Source organism: Calidris pugnax, unplaced genomic scaffold, assembly GCF_001431845.1.
Source record: "Calidris pugnax isolate Ruff unplaced genomic scaffold, ASM143184v1 scaffold248, whole genome shotgun sequence".
NCBI classification, from domain to species: domain Eukaryota; kingdom Metazoa; phylum Chordata; class Aves; order Charadriiformes; family Scolopacidae; genus Calidris; species Calidris pugnax.
The window spans coordinates 428,577-449,106 of NW_015090965.1; the positions used below are offsets into that span (position 1 = coordinate 428,577).

At 38.8% G+C, this 20,530-nt stretch overlaps 1 protein-coding gene across 6 annotated transcripts in view; it reads right to left on the reverse strand.

Moving 5' to 3' along the window:
* TEAD1 (TEA domain family member 1 (SV40 transcriptional enhancer factor)) overlaps positions 1-20,194 on the reverse strand; it is a 165,428-nt gene extending 145,234 nt beyond the window's left edge. For 5 of the 6 annotated variants that reach the window (XM_014952565.1, XM_014952570.1, XM_014952569.1 and 2 more), the window contains exon 1: positions 20,062-20,194. The gene's annotated coding sequence lies outside the window, so the exon portion shown is untranslated. The remainder of the gene's footprint in view (positions 1-20,061) is intronic. The other variant, XM_014952567.1, reaches the window with a different exon arrangement.
* Positions 20,195-20,530: the final 336 nt, after the last annotated feature.

The window sequence follows — 20,530 nt, forward strand, 5'->3', positions numbered from 1 at the left end:
CTCATTTTCCATTGAGAAGCCTTCTTAGATACTGACTCACATTCAGCTTTGTAGGGAAAATTGCCAAGCATTTGTTTTTCTTAGGTCTCCAGTAGTTATTTGACTCCTGCATTAAACTCAGCAAAGCCAAAGTTGAATAGGAATAAGCTTAATTTAATTATTAAATATATTTCAAACTTCACTGTGATTTTAAAAAGATCTTTCATGTGGGGTAGTGGAAATGTGCCAGGGAAATCTAAAAAAACTATATGTAATCCTCTCTCCTCACCCCATCTTTCTTCCTGCCTCTCTCAAGAGGACGCTAGGTGAACTCAAATCTAGCAGAGCTAGGGTGAGCTAGTTTCACTTCAGGTTTGCTAGAAAAAAATGTTACCAGGGCATCATGCCAAGCCTTCCACTTTTGAGATAAATATGACTTTCTTTCGGGACTGTTTTATGAGGGGCACAGCAAGAGGCTCATATTCTATGGCAATTCAATTGCAGATTTAGCTATGCAGCAGCTGCCACTGCTTCATTATAAACAACAGCTCGCTCTGAAGTTCTCTTAAGGAGTTTAGAAAAGGGACAGCATATTTATCTGACGTCTGTTACAATGGTGCAGAGATACACAGATGGCCTTTGACTCTCACCTTCCGAATCACATAGAGCCAAACCCAGTTCTACAGAAAGGGATAGACCTTAAATTTGCCAGCTTTTTTCCTGATGACACTCCCCTCATCTATTTGACGATCAGAGCCAGCTTACTTTCCTTGGGAGGGTCAGATTGGCAGATGAACTACAGTGAGGAAGGGAAACATGTTAAGTATGAAAACACTCTCATAAGCTCTCACAGGAAAAGGATGTAGCTAACAATAAAGGAGAATACTGCATTTCTCTGCCAAACCTTATCATACAAGATTATGTTTCCAAAACTTACATTTATACCAGTTAAGTATCAGTAGTGCTACATCTACAGGAGGCATATACTGAAATACCCTTCCTATATTCCCTATAGGAGGTCAGTTATGGAGGTTTCTTTCTGAGGTAGCAACAGGGTAAATGTATCACAACCTCACTGAACTCAGGATACTATCAGAGTGCTGGGACTTACAAAGTAAACTGCTTCACCACTGTCTCACCAGTCCTACAAGTGACCCATCAGGGAACACCTCCAAGAGCCACTCAGGCAAAGCTGTCATAGACCACTTGCAAGCAAGCTTCATTCACCAGATCCTCACCCATAGTATTGATGGCCTGGCCTCCTGCCAGGCACAAATACTGTTTGCTTTGCAGTTGGAAGGCTAATTACTTAAAGTTCATCCTTCCTCCTCCAGGGTTGCTCCCTGCACTTCTTCACTTTTGCAAAGCTGGTACAGTAAAGCCAAAAAGCTGATAAAAGGATGGTCTGGGTATGGCTTTGAACTGCTTGCCTTTTCTTGGCTCAGCAGCCATATTATTTATGGTTTCACTAAAAAGTTTCAGCTCTGACTATTCTGGCCAAGTTTCATGGTGTTCAGTACCTTTCTGGGGAGCAATCAGAATGAGTTTTTTGATGGCCCATTCCCAGTCCAAGCATTATTTCAAGAAAAGCACCAGCCAGCAGAAACCTAATGACCTTTGCTCGTTGTCCCCAGTGCCATCAGAGCAGCTGGGTTTGACTCAATCCTCATTTTGTTCACCTGTGGACATGTTTGCCAAGCAAGCAGCACAGGTGATTTTTCCTCCACACAGGCTGCTTTCGGTCTTCATTTGGTGCATAATTGGAGGAGTGGATGCCCAGGTCAACACCTGTACTCAATTTTAGAAATGTAAAAGAAGAAAGAAATGCTGCTGGTAGGTCATTCTCAGAAAGAGATCCAGGGGGCTCTGTAACTTGCCTTATCCTAAAGGATCAGGAATTGGTGCACGTGATGAAAGCAGTCTATTAACAGTTCATCATAAAACATGCTCAGAGATTTTACGTCCTAAATTATGTATATGATTGTTTTGCCTGTTTGGTGACTGTTAATGTAGTGGAAAGTCTAAATCACTGTTATTTCACCTCTAAGTAAGGATTTTTTTAACTATTATTTAAATGAAAAAGAAAAAAAATGAAGTCCTCAGCAAAAATCCTTCAAAAAGCTGTGATCATCCTGTGAGCAGCCTTAAATACTGACTTGAAATTTCTTCTGGTCCTGGGATACACCAGTTTCAGCATGCTACTTCAGAAGAGAATCAGTATTTCTGCAAGGACTGAGACCTATGCATCAATTTCACCGCTTAAAAATTGTTCTTTACATACATTTTCATAATAAAGCACTTTATAACTATTACCCAATTATTGCTTAGAGCATTAAGTAACAAGGTACTATTACTCCAATTTTACAGAAGGGAACAAATCATGAAAACGGGAATACTTATTCTGCTTTTGCGTAGGCTTTCTCATATTAATTAATTATGAGACTTAATTACACTCAATCTCACCACTCCAAGCCAATTACGGAAAATTGTGTAAAGCAAAGAAGTAGGGAAATCTCTGTCTCAGAGACAATCACACTGACAGCACTTTCCACGTAGGTATATAAAAGGACTTCACAAATTAACTCACACACCCGATGCAATGGGATGGATTTTTCTCTGATTTTTCCCCAACTGCCCCTACACTAGTAATCCAAGAAATGAACACTTCTCCCAGCTTCCTCACTCAACTCTGCCCCAGAAACCAAATGCAAATCTCTGCCCCCTGACATGTCTTAATCACATGATCACTTTTCTTCACAGAAGCAGTAAAAAAATCCCCAGGCATTTTTAAAATCACCAGATTAGAAGAGCTCTAATCCCATGATTTTAAACATGAATTCCTAAGAATTGGGATATGCTATATTTATATATTGAAAAATATTTTTAAGTTTTCTATTTATTTTGAATCTACAGCAACATCATTTACTGAAGTTCAGTCTGCAAGGGGAATGGTAAATCCTCCAAAACATCATTTTTAGAAGTTTTTGTTCCACTGAAGTATCTATGAACACTTCCACACCTCATGTTGAAACATTAGCTCCTGACTTCCCACAGCACTCAGCCACAGGGATTCACAACACTTTTCAGTGCCTTCAACAGAAGCCACATTCCATGGGGAACCATTCTCTTACTTCCAAGTCATGACTCTTACAAATATGGACTAAGCCAAGGCAAACTGGCCTTTTTATATTAATACCAACTGATCCTCCCATCAAATGTGCACATTTGAAATCAGGGGAGAAACAAGAACAATTTTCATCTTTGGTAGTAAATCCACTTGATTAAAATTTGGGAGAGACATTGAACTGACAAGTATTAATCTGAATTTTCCCAAATTTCTTTATCCTGTTTGCCAATGAGTGAAGGCTGCTCTAAAAGACTCTTTGTGAATAAAGGTGTAACTGTTAAGTGGAGGAGACTCCATTCATTTCTGACTTTCACTTCTTTGGAGCCAAGATTTCCCCCCAGTCTTCACAGTTATGACATTTTGTGTTCAATCCAGCCTATTCCAGCAGAATATTCAGTCTGTGCTCCTCACAATTATGCCTTGTTTGCATCACGCCATAACAAGTGCGCTAGGAGAGTTTCACACAGGAATCTATCAGACAGTATATTTTAAATGCTCTCCAGTTGCTTAAGTCAGCTTCATGGCACAGCAGCAGAATTAAATACAATGGGATCTGGCAGGCTGCATTTATTCTGTGTTGTAAAAAAGGGGAAAATTACATTAACATTTTGACTGTTTCTTACAATTTTTCTAAATATTCTTAAGTAAAACAGAAATACCTTGCTGAGCCTGAAAAATGGTAGGGATTGCAGGTGCAGTTAAATCAGGCACCTTTAAATACACATTATCCCTTACTCTGCAGACCTTTCCCTTCTTCTGCCCAGTGATATTTCCCTACTTCCGTTAGGCCAGGAAAGGGCATCTACAGTATAAAACAGGCAGAGATAACCTAGGCATTCCAAAGAGCGAGATGCTCAGGTTCCACATCTGAATTTCCATACCTAGGGGTAGCTTTACCCCTACCCAAGTAAACTCCTAATTTTCCCTATTCAGACAAGGGACATGCCATCCACCTCAATTTAGGCACAGAGGGTGGATGGCCAGGATCTCACTCTGGAAGCCTTCAAAGGCACACAGCTCTCTCCTCCAAATATACAGAGAACTAGAAACTTTCTTTAGTAAGATTGGCTTACCAAGCACCAAAAATTTGTCAACAAATTAAGTACCCAGTGCTCTTAATCTGGACCCCATCCTCCAAGCTTCAGAACAGACACTTTCCTTAAAGAAGTAAACTATAAATTGCAAGCATTAAGGCATGAACCTACATCCACCATAGAATTGTTAAAACAAATCTCAGCACAAATTCTGTGTTAATGACAGTGTTATGTGTTTTCCATGCTTTTAATACTAACCCTGAGCTTAATTATTACATTTAGTGTCTAGGGCAGCAACAATTCCTATCCAGCACCCATCATCAGTCCAGCAATTAATTGCATACCACTGACCTTCATAGAACACCATGGAAATTTTATTACTGTACAACTCAATTGCATTTCATACAACACTGCCTCATAACTATGTCTTATTATAAAAAAAAAATCATGTCCTTACAAAAGGGATAGTTGAGCCAACTGAACTATTTATAATTTGCAAGAATAAAAAAAAACAAAAAAACATTTCACAAGGTTTGCAACATACATACAAAAAAAACTTTGCAGCCTTAATACAAGACAAATGTTACTAAGGTTCACATTATAGACAAATGCGGAATGGAAAATATTCCCTGAAGTCATAATGGCAGGGTTATGCAGTATGCTATTTAAAAGCTATTCACCAACAATCTCCTTTTCCTTTTAGCCAGAACCCTATGGTAGAAATGCAACTGAAGAAAGTCAATTAATTGAAACTGTGGTTCTACAACTGAGGAACTGGAAGTGTAAGATGAAGAAGCTGAAGGAAAGGACTACACTTCCAGGTACTATTCAGTATTAGGAGAGAGGGCTAGCAGTCATGGCCTGTGTCTTCTCCCTTGGAGTTAACCTCTCTGCAAGTTTGCCACTTCGAGGAGGCTACATCTTGCTTATGTCCTGCTTTAGTCTCTTCTCTCGTTTCTTAAGAAAATGCTACTGCTCAGCACATTCTTCTAAGTTCAAGAGTCTCCTTGCTCCTTTACAAACCAAAGGGTTCACAAAATAAATAATTATTGTTTCACTACTCTAATTTCACGTTCACAAAATAATTATTGTTTCACTACTCTAATTTCAATTTGGCATGCAAATGTTAGAGCTAATGTAAGTCAGGGCCAGGAGACTTTCTCCCTCTATTCAAGGGCTGCATCCAGGGTGAAATAACTTGTCATGCCCAGGATTTCAATGCTAGCTTCCAAGTTCCCAGAAGGGGACCTTCTAGTGACCCAGAAGGACAGAGCCACAATCCCCCACACTAACACAGCAGACTCGGAGAAGGAAAGGAAGCAGTAGGTGGCATGAGCTTTTTGGAAGGTGTACATGTGTACTGAGGAGCCCCAAAGGCTGCCATTTAGGTAGTTTGAAATGTCCTTTTCCATTTCTGAGTCATCCTCCAAATTTCTTACTGGAGCCATTAGTAGGCAGTGAGCTGGCGACGTGAATCACCCATCCTCCGAAGTCAAAACCCAGAGAATATCAAGAGATAACTATGGAGTAAACTGGAGGTCACCACCAAGCTTTCTTGCAAGTCAAATGAGTAAGGTATTACACTTATTTGGAAATATCACATCTCCCTAACACCTTGTTCAATTTTCCACAAGCAATGGAAAAGCTTTCTACAATGGCAAATTCCACACATCTGAGGCAATGCACTTAATTTCACCAAAACCCAGTTACAATTGGGTTTTCCATGCCAATCCAGTTTCACACCTTTTTTGGTTAAATATTTGTAACCTATACTGCCAATGACAGTAAGATCATCTAACAAACAAAACTCGGCAACAAGTCTTTGCTTTGAAGAATTGGCTACACATTGAATCAATGATGTCTCCAAGGTGGCAATTAGGAGCTATATGATGGCAGTGATTTCGGTTTGTGTTTTGGTTTTTGTTTGGTTTTGGTTTTTTTTAAGAAGTTCATGCAAATTTTTCAGCTGATATCAACAATTTATTAATACCTGTTCTCATAGATTCTCCCATTTCTACAACACAGCAGAAGAAACGTGAAGTGAAACTAGACTCATTGTAATGAAAAAGGGATCTCATAATATAATTCAGTTTGCTCCCTAATCACAAATGCACAAAGAGCATGAACTAGGGAAGAAATACGTAAAGTGATGCTACAGCGTAGCATGCACAATTTTAAATCTCCTTTCCTGTAGAAGCCTGGGTTACAAATCAGATTGGAGAGTACACACATTATTAAGATTACTTAAAAGTTGTGGACAAGGCTACGATTTAGAGGCAAGAGCCTGGCTCTGTTTGAAACTAAGTTGCAAATTCCCATTGATTTTGATGACACCTTAGTTTAGGCATTCCTGACAGCTGATCACACAGCATAATAATATATAAATATATCGATGCCTGGAATGACTTGCTATACATCGTGATGTAAACAGAAGTTACGAAACCAATGCAAAGATGACAGAGGAGCCTCCCCCCTCCCAGCCAGGAAAGCTTTTCTTGCCCTCTCTTCAACACTTTCACTTCTGCCAGAACTCCCCTCTGCCCGCACGGCCCCTCCAGCTGTCCAAAGTGTCTCCTCCAGACAGTACTGCTGAGCAGGCAGAGCATGGATTAAACAGTATTAGATATTCGTTCTGTCATACTGTTTTCAGTAATTTGAAAATTATTTTTCTTCTTGTGGATTTTTTTAAATGGGGTGAGGGATATGTTACAGAAAATAAGGATCTCCAGGATTAGAACATACCAGAAGCTCAAGAATACTTAAGATGTCTCTCTGACCAGGAATATGTACACAAACACACACATTAAGATTAAAGTCAAGTCTTTCGGAGAAGACTCACAAAAAAAATAAAAAAACATGTTCAACAGGAAGAGTCTGTTTAATGTAGGATTTAAGCAAGGCTCTTTCATTAGCATAGATCACTTACAGCAACAGCAATTCATGAAATCCTCCCATAAAAATCATGCTATATTTTGTCTAAAGTGTCACATTCCTTGCAGATCACAGTGCCTTTCTCATGCTGTTAATAAGATAATCTGTTACATGAGGCTTACAAATCCATTTAAATTGATTTTAATTAATGAATCAATCACTAGCCACTGATGACTTGGTCTACAGACAGCAAGCAATTCAAAGCCCCAGGCCTCTAATCCCAAACCAAAATCCACATTAGAGCAACAGGACATCTCTCTGATCGATAGTAACACAAAGATGTTCCGTTCATACACATTTAAAGTGTATGAACTTGATCAAAATGTATCTCCAGATCTCATGCATTACAATTCCCATATTCAGGACTGTTCAACTAGGAAAACAATATTAAATCATTTACATTTCTTTACAAGTGAAATAAATGAAATCAAGCATGACTATAACCTACTCTAAACTTTTATATGCTTATTCCACTTGAAGGTTTTTTTCTTTGTTCTTAAACAATCGGTTGTTTAACATTTATTAATAGAAAATTGTACTTCATATGGTCACAAACATGAACAATGCTCTTTACACATGCTTTGATCCTGTGAAAATTCACTGCTGTTCTCCACTGCTTAAGTGCTTAAATTTTCCCTTAAATAGAAAACAAGAAAGAAGAAGTATTTCTGTCTCAAAAGCAGCATGCAGAAGCAGCATGAAGAACATCCTTGTTATTTCAGTAAGTTAATTATTGCAATTATTGTTATTACAAGAAGTTAATTACAATGCAGTAAGTTAAATCCACAATAGCTGGTGTGATGCTGAACGCTGCAATCCCTAAAGCATCAGCATCTGGCTCCCCATAGCAGAGGGACACACCTGAGTGAGGCTGCTTCTCCTACGTACGCAAACAGCGGGTGCTGTGGCACAGCATCTGTGAATAAAGCACCACTTAAACTAGGCAAGAGGAAGGAAGAAATGATGCATGCCTCCCCAGGAGCCTCCTTCCTGAATGTAAGCATCTAGCCCTTCTTTCAAAGGTCACTCCTTTTTCTGAAAAGGTGACAGAGAAGGAAGGGTAAGACAAGCCAGCTTCCCTCCAAAACAGTCGCGCTGTTTATGTAGCTACACTGTGCTGAGCCCAAGCCACTCAGCTCACATGATGCTCTGCACTGCTCAAGCTTGATGGCATAGATCTCTGCTTGCCTGGGACATGGCTCTGTACTGACCTCCCCCGCCTCCACAGAAGCAAAACAGCAGGTACTTGGGGAAGTTTAGTATTAAAAACTGAGATCTCTGCAAAGTTCCTATACCAGAGGAGTTGATCCTGTGAGAATTGCAGTTATGGACCAGTTACCCTGTTTACATTTTTCTAACTGCTATCCGCACCTTCATGGTTCAATAGCATCCCATTAAATGTTCTAAGGGAAATCCCGATCCTCCCAATCAACAAAGCAGCCTGCTTGGGTGCTCGCTGCCACACCAAAAGTCCCAGCAACCCACCTCGGGCATGGCTCTATTATGACAAAACACATCCACTGGCCTGTCCCTGGATGGATGCTACACCCGCTGTGGGGAAAAGAGCAGTTGGAACAGGCCAGAAGAAAAGTGCCCATGAAAACTGTGTTGATGCAAACATGTCAACGAGGAGAGAAGTATCTTCCTATCCCTCAAGGGGAATCTCACCCATAACCAAAACAGTCCTGCGTGAGCAAGGGATTGACCATCTCCAGGTCTTTCCCATGGGCAGAAGGAAGAGGTGGGAGAAGTGTCTATTATGGATTTGGGCTTCCACATGAAAAGGATCTCGGCACTCAGCTGCCTTCAAGGCAGTCTGCATTCCCTCCTCTTTTCCCAGCCCATTCCTCTTCCATACTGCCCAATAAACACAAGACTCAAGAAGCACCATACTGGACACCAGTATGGGATCACCTATGTCAGCCATTTGGCTTCAACACTCTGTACATAGCAATTAGACTGAGGTCAATTTACTAATACTGAACTGCACCAGCTAAGAAATAATCCAACTTGTGGCTTGCTTTATTAAAGCAATTTCACATATTATCTAATACAAAAGACGCTGTTGCCTAATGTGCCTTGACCATTTTGCCTGTTTAAATGAAGAGCTCTGCATTTGTTTTTAATCAATACTGCATATACAGTTTAACCAAGTCAAAAGTACTTTTTTAATGCAGCGTCTCACTAATCTATTTCTCTCAATACTCGTGTTCTTCCCAGTTTGTTACAAACAACTGATTTTTTGGAGGGAAGAACAAAAAGAATAAAGAAGGCAGGTTTGGCTGTTCTGTGCTGCTAATTAATTAGAGAGTTAAATTAACCAAATAATAAATACAAGATACCAAACTATCTTCCATTTAAGAAAAACATAAAGAGTTGAATACTTTCCAGGTGTAAACACATTAAGATCAACATTGCACCCAACCTGAATCTGGCCCCGTTAGCTCAAAAAGGTAGTGCGTCCTCTTGCACAGATGTTGTAGTGTACAGGCACTCCATATTTAAAGAGAAAGATTCTGCCAACAATGCTCCAGTGACATAGAGACAATCAATGTGTCCTTGATTATGAGGAGGCAAACAGTTCTCACTACAAAAAAAAAGGAGACTGAAAAATAAATTGTGTTTTTGTTTTACAAGTTCCATGTTTGGGTTGGGTTTTTTTCAAGCCCTTTTGGAGCACTGAAACAGAATAAAAATAGTTTGTTGCACAAGCATAAAACAAAGTAACTGCTAAACAAACATTTTAAATTGACTCCTATGTGTTCAGTTCTTGTTCCCATTACTCTTCAGGAGTTGGATGATACCACTAAAATATCTTCCTGTTTTCTGGTAAACTGATTAGATGGGTTTTATCCAAGAATTGTGCCATAATGTGTTCCCTCTATTTCATATTCTGAATATCATTGCTGGAAAATGTACTGCAGCACAGAATGCAGTATATGCCAATATATCCTGACATTCAAATCAAGACCACAAATTATAAACAGTTTCAGCAAATTGACTTGAGTGCCTTTGTTCCTCAGACATACATCTTCCTATTGCTTACAAAAGCAGCATATACTAACCGCTAACACTGCTATAGCCAGTACTGGGAAAGGAAGTTATTGAAGCCTGGATTTCCTGCTTTCAGTTGTAGCCAAGAACTGTGAGGCTTGTAGTGGTTTCAGGAACTGACTCATCTAATGATTCATGGATAAGATACTGGTTTTAATATATTTCTGATCATAAGACTCAAACTTCAAAAACAGTGATGCTTAATTTTTATTTTAAAGGGAAAAAAGTACATAAATCAAGTAAACAAATATTGTCATGGGACACACTGGCTAATAATTATAGATGTGTTTTACAGTGGACTCTGTTTTTAAAAATCCCAGTATGCTAAACTTCCTGGAAATTCATTTCAAGAGAATGTTGACAATTAATTCAAAATCCACTCTTAAAAACCCCAGTACTTTTCTTCCAACTCTGATACAGCTGAAATTCAAGTGGAGGACAGGTGGGATATCAATCGCATTTTTAGATATATCCTGAGGTACATGTGTATCTACTGCTACGTATTAATCAATGAATCCTAGAGCTACTGTTGTTAATGCATGTGGTTACTTTGCCTGTGTATAAAAAGTATCATGAAAAGATCGGCTGGTAGCAATACTTTTGTCTGTTGGAAACAACAGGAAAGTTTTGTTTCAGGAGTGACTGGAGCTGCAGAGGTCAACCTTGAAGCAATGACTAACACTGGATCTTAAGCACTCACAAGCACACACATTTTGTGCTAATTCAGAATTCAAAACCAGCCATTTTTACGCGTTTAGTTCTTCCAGAGGGAAGCGTGCCCTCCAGTGCATCAAAATGCTTTTTCCCCACAACACAAATCTCATCAGTATGCTGTAACTTGAACTGCCAGGCTCTTGCACCTAAAAAATAGCTTGTGAGGGAAGCTTAATTCTGCTAGGCTCATGTATGGAAAAGTACTGGTTTACTTTTTAATTTTTGAACTGCAAGCTGCAGCTACTCACACGCTACATACAGTGTTGCAGGGAAGGAGGGGGCTGTTAGCATTTCTATATTTCATCATGTGCACAACTAGCACCAAAGTAAAGAAAAAACAAAACGCATGTTGCTTGGAGGAGAAAAAAAATAAAAGTAAAAAAAAAAAAACAACCAGCAGTTAAAACAGTTGACAAGAAAAGGCCAAAGTGCGCTCAGTGGCTGGCAGTCATTTTATGGCTATAGTCCTACAGCAGATTTACTTAGATGACGTCAGTGGCTCCAATCCAGCTTTTCTTTGGTAGCATTTACCACTTGCCTCTTGAAGCCTCCACTATGCTACAGAGCAGTAGACCATAATCAAAATTCCCTTTGTGAAATAGAGTTTACCTCAGGGCACAGAGGCATTGCTAGCTGAATTGCAGGCTCTTCACCCTGTACTGCATGCCCAGAAATAAATAACCTACAATACTGTACTTTCCTTAATACAGAAGAACCATTAAAAGCAGCCTGCTACCTAAAAAAAAGGGTTCTTTAATTTGTTTCCAAAAATCTCAGAGGTCAGAATATTAGTTAATTTTCCAAGCAACCAAGAACCAAGAATGATAATTCTACTACCCTTTGGACTTCTTTGTATTGTTTTTAGAGATTTTGGAAGATAGAGTTATTTATGGGTCATTGTTTCACCAACAAAAAAATATTACTAATGCTACGGGCTGAAGTGAATTGGTATAGGAAGTTGCATATTTTAAAATTGTCTTTTAATTATGTCCATTCAACTGCTTATCTATAACTGGTCAGTAAGGATATAGCAAATATGTCAAGAAGCAGAGCAAGAAATTACTACGCATAAATAATAGTCAATTTAAAGAGCAAAATGCACATTATTTGGAGCTATGGATTTCCTATCGCAAAACAATAACTGGAACCAATGAAACACCACTAAAGCCAAGTCAACCATATACCAAATCAACTAAAACTTCACAGGCTCTGACATTTAGCCCAAAAAACCCACCCAAACCCCACAACCATATGAAATATGCATCTTATTGTACTAAGTAACTAAGTAACTATAACTAAATAACTACAGATCTGTTAAGTTTTAATGGCTCCATCAGTCCAAAGACAACCATATTCATTATGGGTGATAACTGGATACATTAGCGGACTGTAAATTGCCTCTCACAGTCAAGCACTTAGAAATTACTTATAGGGAAGATGCACACATGCCTCACAGAGAACTGGACGTCTCAATACTCCTCCTCTCCCAGCCTCTCCACTTACCTTCCCCCTAGTCACACCAGAATGAGAAATTACAGGCCTAATATTCAATTAGCCAGAAGACAAAAAAAATGCATTATCATCCAACCGCATGAGTTCCACCATGGACCTGAACTCTAAATCTGAATTTAAAACAGATTTAAAATTTGATGCGACCCCCAAGCCAGCTTTAAGTGGACAAACGCTAGCATTTCATGTCCCTGCAGAAAAACTTGAAGTCTCTGTTAGCAGCCTTGATGCCGAGACAAGGGCAGGAAACCTTTCTCATTTTCTGCAGGTGTCCATGCTGACTCGGGCACAGTGGTGAGGTGGGAGTATCACCTCTCACTTCACTGCCCTCCTAGTTGTCCTCCAGATGCTCTGCCAGCTCCTCCATTTTTCCATGCAGTTCATCTGGATGGACTTCAGTGGGGCATTAAAGAATGGCTGCTATTCTGGATTGTCATATTATTCTGTTCCAAAAGGACAGGAGAAAAATTTTCTCCTCTTTGACCTCCTTTAATTACTAAAAAAGTGGTGTCAACAGATTTAAAAGATGACTGTAAATTTCTTTGAGAGAGAATCCTGTCTTTTTGGACCCTGTACATGAAAGGCATTGTACAAGCACAAGGGGTCCTTTCTTCCCAATAGGCAGGGCAAGGAAGGAGTGGACACAGCATGGTGACTAGGGTGGGCAAACAGACCCAACAATGAGACCACAACCATAAGCAGTGGTAGCAGAGATAAGATAAGGAGGACCTGGCAAGATGTATAGCAAAGGGAAGGAAACAAAAAGCCACCAAGATCCAAAGAAAGGAGAGCCTAATCGAGCTCATACACCCAAGGAAAGAGAAGGCAACCAGAGCCAGATGCCCTGAAAGGAACAGCAAGACAGAGCCTGTAGGGCAGAAGACACAGAGGAATGTGCTTCAAGGTCAGAGAGCAAGACAGACAGATCCAACCCTAAGGACATCACTGCAGCATTGAATGGAAGACTGTATTTATGGTTTGAGACTTTTTCTGCAACAAAATAGTTACAGCCAAAGAAAGGCGGGGGTAGGGGGAAGATGAAGGAACTTCCATTGAATCTTCAAGTCTCCTACAAGGCTTTCAGTAGATTGTGGAAAAAGCAGACATAAAAAAATAAAAATCTTCAGAGATCAGCTGACAGCAGATACAGGGACACAATTGGTTTAAAGATTAATTTTCTTTGAAAGAAAAAGGTAAAATCAGGGATGTGGAAAATGAAAACTGTTTACAGAGCTCTATCTTTTATTTTAAACTGTAAACCAGCTTTAGGACAAAAAGTGTGTACACGTCCTGGTGGTAGATTAAATAAGAATAAAATTTCCTTTCTCCCATTGATTAATGTCTCCAAACACTATATATTTTTAATTGAGATACACATAACAGAGGCTTTAATCCACTAAACCTTTATGAATTTACCTTTTCTTCCAAAGTCTGTTCTGACATTTTCTCCCCTCAAAACCAAAATGTCATTCCTGAATTATAATCTCCCAACAGAAAGACAACCATGTAAAAAAACATGCCAACTAATTCCAAAAATAAGCACCATTGTTCCTGGAACCACGAGGTGAACGAGCAGCGAGAGATTCCACTAAGGGAGTAATTGCGATGTCTATAATGTTAAGGAATAATTTGGCACCAAAAATACCCAAGGCCATACTGGTTGGCGATTCAAACATGAAGCATATCAAAACGCTACTGATAAGCTAAATTAACAGATAGCTTATCTGAAGCATATACTAGCCATATGGTGCCACAACTTCTGTTGCCTGTTGCTGGCATAACAATAGGCTACTGCAGTCTTAGACTGGAAGCACTATTTGACAAACTGTCAACAGCATTTTTATTTTTTTGCAGAGCTCTAGGGCAAGGGCACACTCGCCTATTTGCATTTTTTTTTTAAACAGGTGAACAAAGAGTAAACCAGATGTCAACTTTAGAAATCGAGCTGTCTGGATCAGGAGATTTAACAGAGGCAGGCATACTGCTACAGCTCAAATCTAGACAATGAGCTTTTCTAAAAACACTCTGGCCTAGGGGAGTGGCTATTTAAAACACTTGGCTTCTTTTATTTCAGCACTATGGAAGTGAATTCTGCTCTTAAGTGCCAGCTCAAATGAAGTCATTTTGTTTCACTGAGGCTTTCTTTGCATTTTAGAAATGTAGGACGCACTGCAGTAAAGGAAAAGACAAGTATTAAAAAAAAAAAAACAAAACCCAAACCTGATTCTTTTTCAGCTAGAAGCTGGGTAAAATGGCAGGGGTGGTGGAAACTAACAATTTGATCATATACAAAAAAAAAAATTGTGAAAGGATAATTCGAGTGCAAGCTAAATGAAATTTATTTTCCCCTCATTAAAAAACAAAACAAAACACCAAAACAAAACACTTTTGAAAGCTTTCAAAGACCTGCTATTTACAACCCCCTCAAGCTCCACGAAGACAAGGTGTGAATGCTGACAGATAAGGAGGATTTACAATGGGACTTCACTATGTTACAGAAACAGAATCGGTTAATAAAAAAAAAAAAAAAAAAAAAATCACAGAAGTTGTCCTCTTCCTTTAAGAAAATTAAATCTTTGTTACTTATACACTATCAGAAGAAAAATCTTTTAACAACAATACAGTAATCCACTCAGTTAAAAAATTGACAAAATAAAAAGTACTGTCAATGAATATATACTAAATCTGTCTATGGTATTCAATTATGAAAATGTGTTTTTAGTTGTGTTTTGTAGGAGTGTGAAAGACATCATGAGAAAAATAGATAACTTTCTGTTCTAATAATCTGCTCTACTTTGCTAGGCAGTTATGGGAACATATTTATTTTCTGACTTATACCCAGCTAAGTATGTAGCATTTTTAGATTATCTTTTCAAACTGTTCTTGAACATTCTCAGTTTAAAAAAAAAAAAACAACAAAAAACAAAAAAACCTCCTTTCATGTTAAGTTGAGATTGCACTTGAACTCCTTCCAAAAGCCAGAGCTGTACTGAATTATGATAATTAGAAAGCTGTGCGCATAAAAGGCAGCACAGTTGATGCATTTAAAAAAGTTCATGCCAGAGAATATAAGTTCAATATGTTCTCACATAATTAACATTTCCCATCATTAGCAGCAGTTTTCAGTTCATGTATCTGTAAAAACAACAGCACTCGTCATTGTTTTAGATTCCCAGTCAATAGCATTTTAATAGTTTTACACATAACCCTAAACTTTCCTTCCCTTCCCCCTCCCAGCACACTGAGATTTCACAGTCTACCTTCTGACCTGCTGGCAAATAAACTTTGTATTTTGTGCTCATATGCTTCTGCTGCTGCACAGACTATCTCTGATTCAAAAGTTTAGTGAAGAGCTAATAAGAGCTAGAAATCTAAGCAGGCCATTTGGAAAGGTTCAACAGGATGCAGAGGGAGTAATCAAGTTGTTCCAGTAAACAATGACTAGAAGACAAAGAACAAAAAGTTGTAGGTGATACCTTCCACTGGCCAGGAGCCAAACTCAAAGGCCTGCCTCTGACCAACCCAGGCACAAGTTGAAGGGACTCGAAAATGGGGTTGCAGCCCTGAACCAACCAGGCAAGCATCTATAAACCCTTTACACGCTCTGTGGACTCTCGTCATGTTTTTGACATATGTACAAAAATTCATATAACAAATAAGGGCTTGTAGCACATGATGGGTAACTCTGAAACATTCCTAGATTTCCTGTGTAGAGTATCCCAAATTAGTTGTTATGGGCCAGATTTTGACACAGGCTTGTTGCCTTCTTTCTCTTCCCTCCATTTCTTCAATCCCTGTATTTTAACATTAATATAATTCTGGTGGAACTTTAATAACCTGATATAGTATAAAAGTTGCTGAATCTGCATCAACACAGAGAGAAATTTAGGCTTTACCAATAACAAGATAAAATTCAGCGATTGCAGCGGGATCAGGATTTCATACAAGAACATGAGAGGTTTGGGGTATTAAATTAGAAAACTCTTAGCTGAATTTTATGCAACAAATCTGAGAAGCAGATTTGAAGTTGGTGCCTCAAAAGATTTAAGTCTGCAACTTTTTGCTTTCTTATGTTTTGGAAATGAGCAATCATTAAAGCCAAACACAGAATTATTCCAGGAAATATTATTCCATTCCTTGTTCCACTTGCAAAAGTCAAAAGGAGTTTTGTGCAAGAAGAGAGAGCAAGATATGGTCATAAAGTGGGAATTTATTGCAGAGATTTTTCTTCTAAAAATGTGTCTTCAGTGTGGCTTAGAGTCAGTTGGCTTTACAATAAATAATGCCATTAATCCGTTCATATATCTCAGGATGCAATTTAAATTATACAGTGCTTGCATAAACTGCCACAAAACCTCTAAGAGCCGTTTCTTTCAAGGAGATGATTTACCTCTTGCAGGTTCTAAAGTTTTGTTGAGACTCACTTAAATTATTATTTTTTAAATAGTAAATGACGGTAGTTTAGGAATCTAAAACATTCCTACTTGAGGCAAGCACTAGCGGCAAAGTGCTGCGTGGTGACAAAACAGTAATTAAATGTCAAATGCCAGAAACAAGTAAGTACTATTTCCCTCATACAAAAGTAGGTCCCTCTGATGAACTGGGCATTTCAAAATCACGTGTAAAAGGCCAATTTGCACCCTTATTACAGCCAACACAATACAGCAAGAGGCCATATGAAGTCAAAGGAATTAACCTGAATTTAGACCAGATTTTTAAAGTCAGCCCTCACCTCATATTTGCACATGCTGTGAAGAAGAGCACAAATGGAATGAGCGACCAACTTTTAATAGAAATTTGCCCGCAAGTTTTAGACAGATTACAAGCCAAGCAGAACATAAGCCCCATAAAAAAAATTTGAAAAAGCACGTGTGTCAAATCTGATACTCTGTTTCATCAAAGATACAGAATAGCACCCATGCCCTTCTTTAGACAACAAATACCATACTAACCATGTTCATAAAGCATATGCTGTAAATATCGTAGTATTTGATCTAGCAAATGTTTATTCCTATGAGTCATCCCAGTCACTTTAACCTGAGTAAGGACTGGATCTGGCAAACCTTTTCTTCTTAAGTAAACAGAATCACTTCAGAAAGACCACCTCAGTTTTTAAATCATCTCTGGAAAAATATAGCATTAATATTAACGTCAGGAAGAAATATCAGATCAAAAGACTGATGCATGCTTGTGTATATACAGTCAGAAATCCTGCATTCAAAATGTAATGTTTGAAGGTAACTATCTCACAAACACACACATTCAGAACTGTACACAAGATCTTAGTGTTTTGGAAACAGTCTTAGGCACCTTCCAATAAAATCAGATTACTCCCACTGAAATTGTTCCAACTATGTAACCATCCCACTTTATAGATTGGAAACTGACAGCTATATCATAGTATAGAATTACATATTTCTACCTTTCACTTTTAATGAAGTGAAAGACATCAGAATTTCTCTGTAACTCCTGAAGTCTTTATTACACTTTTGCCAGTACTATATCTTAAAAGTTTGCTTGCAACATTATCTACAAAGGTAGCTTAAAAAGAAAGAAGGAAGAAATCTTTTTCCCCCTGCATGTGACTTAACTGAGCGTAACTTTTTCAGAAATGGTCCAAGCAAGCCTAAAACCACTTTCACGATACCCAAAACCACTACACACCATCGAGCAACAACAACAAAAAAACACTAGTTACAAATTATACCGAACATGCTATACACATGCTCACACGTCTCCACACATCACAATATGCCACCATTTCTCAGCTGGAAACTCACGGCAGGTCTACTTCATAATTAAGTTTCTGTTGTTCTTTTTTAGCTGTTTAATTAAAACTCCTTTAAGCAGAGGCTGTCTTTACTGAGACTCCTGTCAAATCAAAATTTTCCCTCTGCTTCACTGCTTGCGTACATCCCACTCAGCACTGACTAAGAAACTGTACAGAATATAAAACCGTAATTTGAATCTCAAGAGCTGTTGTTACACTCTCCTGGGTGCAAAGGCTAATAATATTTACTGCACCAAAGCAGCGTATGTAAAATTGATGCTCAAAATACACCTAGCATGTTTAGCGATAAAGTACTTTCCTAAGGTATTTCTAGACTACTAAGAATAAAAATTGTAATAAATCCTTTGCCTTCAAAATTTCTGCTTGGTCAGCTGATAAAAACCTGCAGCAGACAAAATGCAGAATTGCCCTTAACGATACAGAAAATGCCTTATGATCTCATTAAAAATAAGTGCAGTATGAAAATATATTTTACCATGATGGTGAAAAATAAATGCACCTCAAAAAAGTTTACCTTTAATGAAAATAATTTCCAAGAGTTGATTTTAAAAACTTGCAAGTTCAAAATGTGACCCAAATATAAAGTCTTCAATTTTGTGTTTTAAGAACAGTCACTGGTTTAAGTCCTGTATTTCTATTCCCAAATAAAGTATGCATAGGTGTGTATATTTACATATATATACACACACATACATACAAACAAACATGCAAGTTTTCCTCCCGCCCCCAGAAGTAATTTTTATATACAGGTCTGTGTCATTTTTGATAGCACCATCTTACCATCAGTACAATCTAATATCCCTGTAATGGTATTCCCCAACTATTTATAGAGACAGAATACATCATACATTACAGACATGCATTCCCAATCTTGGGTTATAAAATGAATCCTACATAATTTTAAATTAAGCCCTAATGTAATTATAATCATTTTTGTTTTCATATTCAATTGCAGGTAGCACTTAGTTATTTACATGAATTTTCCTGTAAGAGGCATTCCCACAGAGATTTCCATATTAGATGTACTGCATAATAACTGAACATTCAGCTAGAGAAAAGAGTATTTTATCCGCACAGCTCCAAACTTTGTTATTATCTGGCGTAGATATCTCTGTAAAACCGCTAACTGGCAATATTGCATTTCTAAACTTTATCAGTGCTAAGGGGAAAGCAAATATGCTTCTATTAGACAGGAATACAGCTGTATAGGTTCCTTTTTCCCCGAGGCTCTGCCATTTCAGCTTACATTTCTTATATATACCACTTTACGTCAGAAAATGCCAGTACAATGTGATGTTTCTTGCCCTTTCTTTCCCAGATGTTGTTCAGCAGCATAGAGTTAAAAAATAGTGGGAGCCATTTACATTCAGAAAGCGTAGAGCAGAACTGCTCCCTAACTTTCCAGCACTTCTGGAGGTCACTTTTCATTTCTTCATATCAAAGGCAGGCACTTGTTTCTAATAAGTTAACAACTCTCCTGAGAAACATGGGTGGCTGGTATTTCATTGTTTCATAAATATTTTTATACTGTAACACCGTTCAACTTAAAACAGATTTCAAGAGGAGAAAAATCACGACTAAGATTATGTTCAACTGAGGTAGGAGAGCAAACTTTTTTACTTGTTAAAAATAACGAAATTCTCCCCCTCCTCCCGCTTTATTTCTCCTTGTCGGTTTTGTTTAGTTGTTTGGAAGGGGCCGCTTTGTTTTAATTTTGTTACAAAAGCCGTACTGTATAACTTTTTCCCTCCCCCTTAGAAGTGTACTTCCTTTGAAAACGCTCCTTCTGTGAACAAAGGCTGCCACCGGCCCTCGCATCAGCACTGGGGACATCTGTAGAATAGATCTCTTTACAACGTTACGGAGAAATACAAAAAAAAAAACAAAAAACACCACACCAAAAAACAACCCTAGGTTCCTACCGAAAGGAAGTTTTCCAGGGACAATCTCCTCGGTGTTGCTGTAACTGCGACTTTGTCTTTTTTGGATACAATGTTTCTGCTGACTCCCGAAAATTTTCCACTTGAATGTGCAATTAACCAGCAGCAGCGGCAGCAGCAGCTCTGGAGAAGGAGAAGAAGCAGCGAAAAAGGGCATTCCTTCTTTCATCTTTTAGAGGAAAAAATCAAAGGGGGAAGGAAAGCAGAACTCGGGGCAGCGCAGCGAGCAGAGCTGTGAGGCAGGCCGGGCCGCTCGGCAGCCCGCACCGCCGAGGGATGGCTCCTGAGGGCTGCGAGCGCCTGCGGCCAGCCCGGGGCTGCTCCGAACTTCTTGCTTCCCCGTGGAAAAAAATGTGAAAAATGCCAAGGATCGGTGCGCGCGTGTGTGAGAGGGAGCGCATGTGTGTGTGTGTGTGTGCGTGTGTGCGCGCTTGTGTGTGCGCGCCCGGCT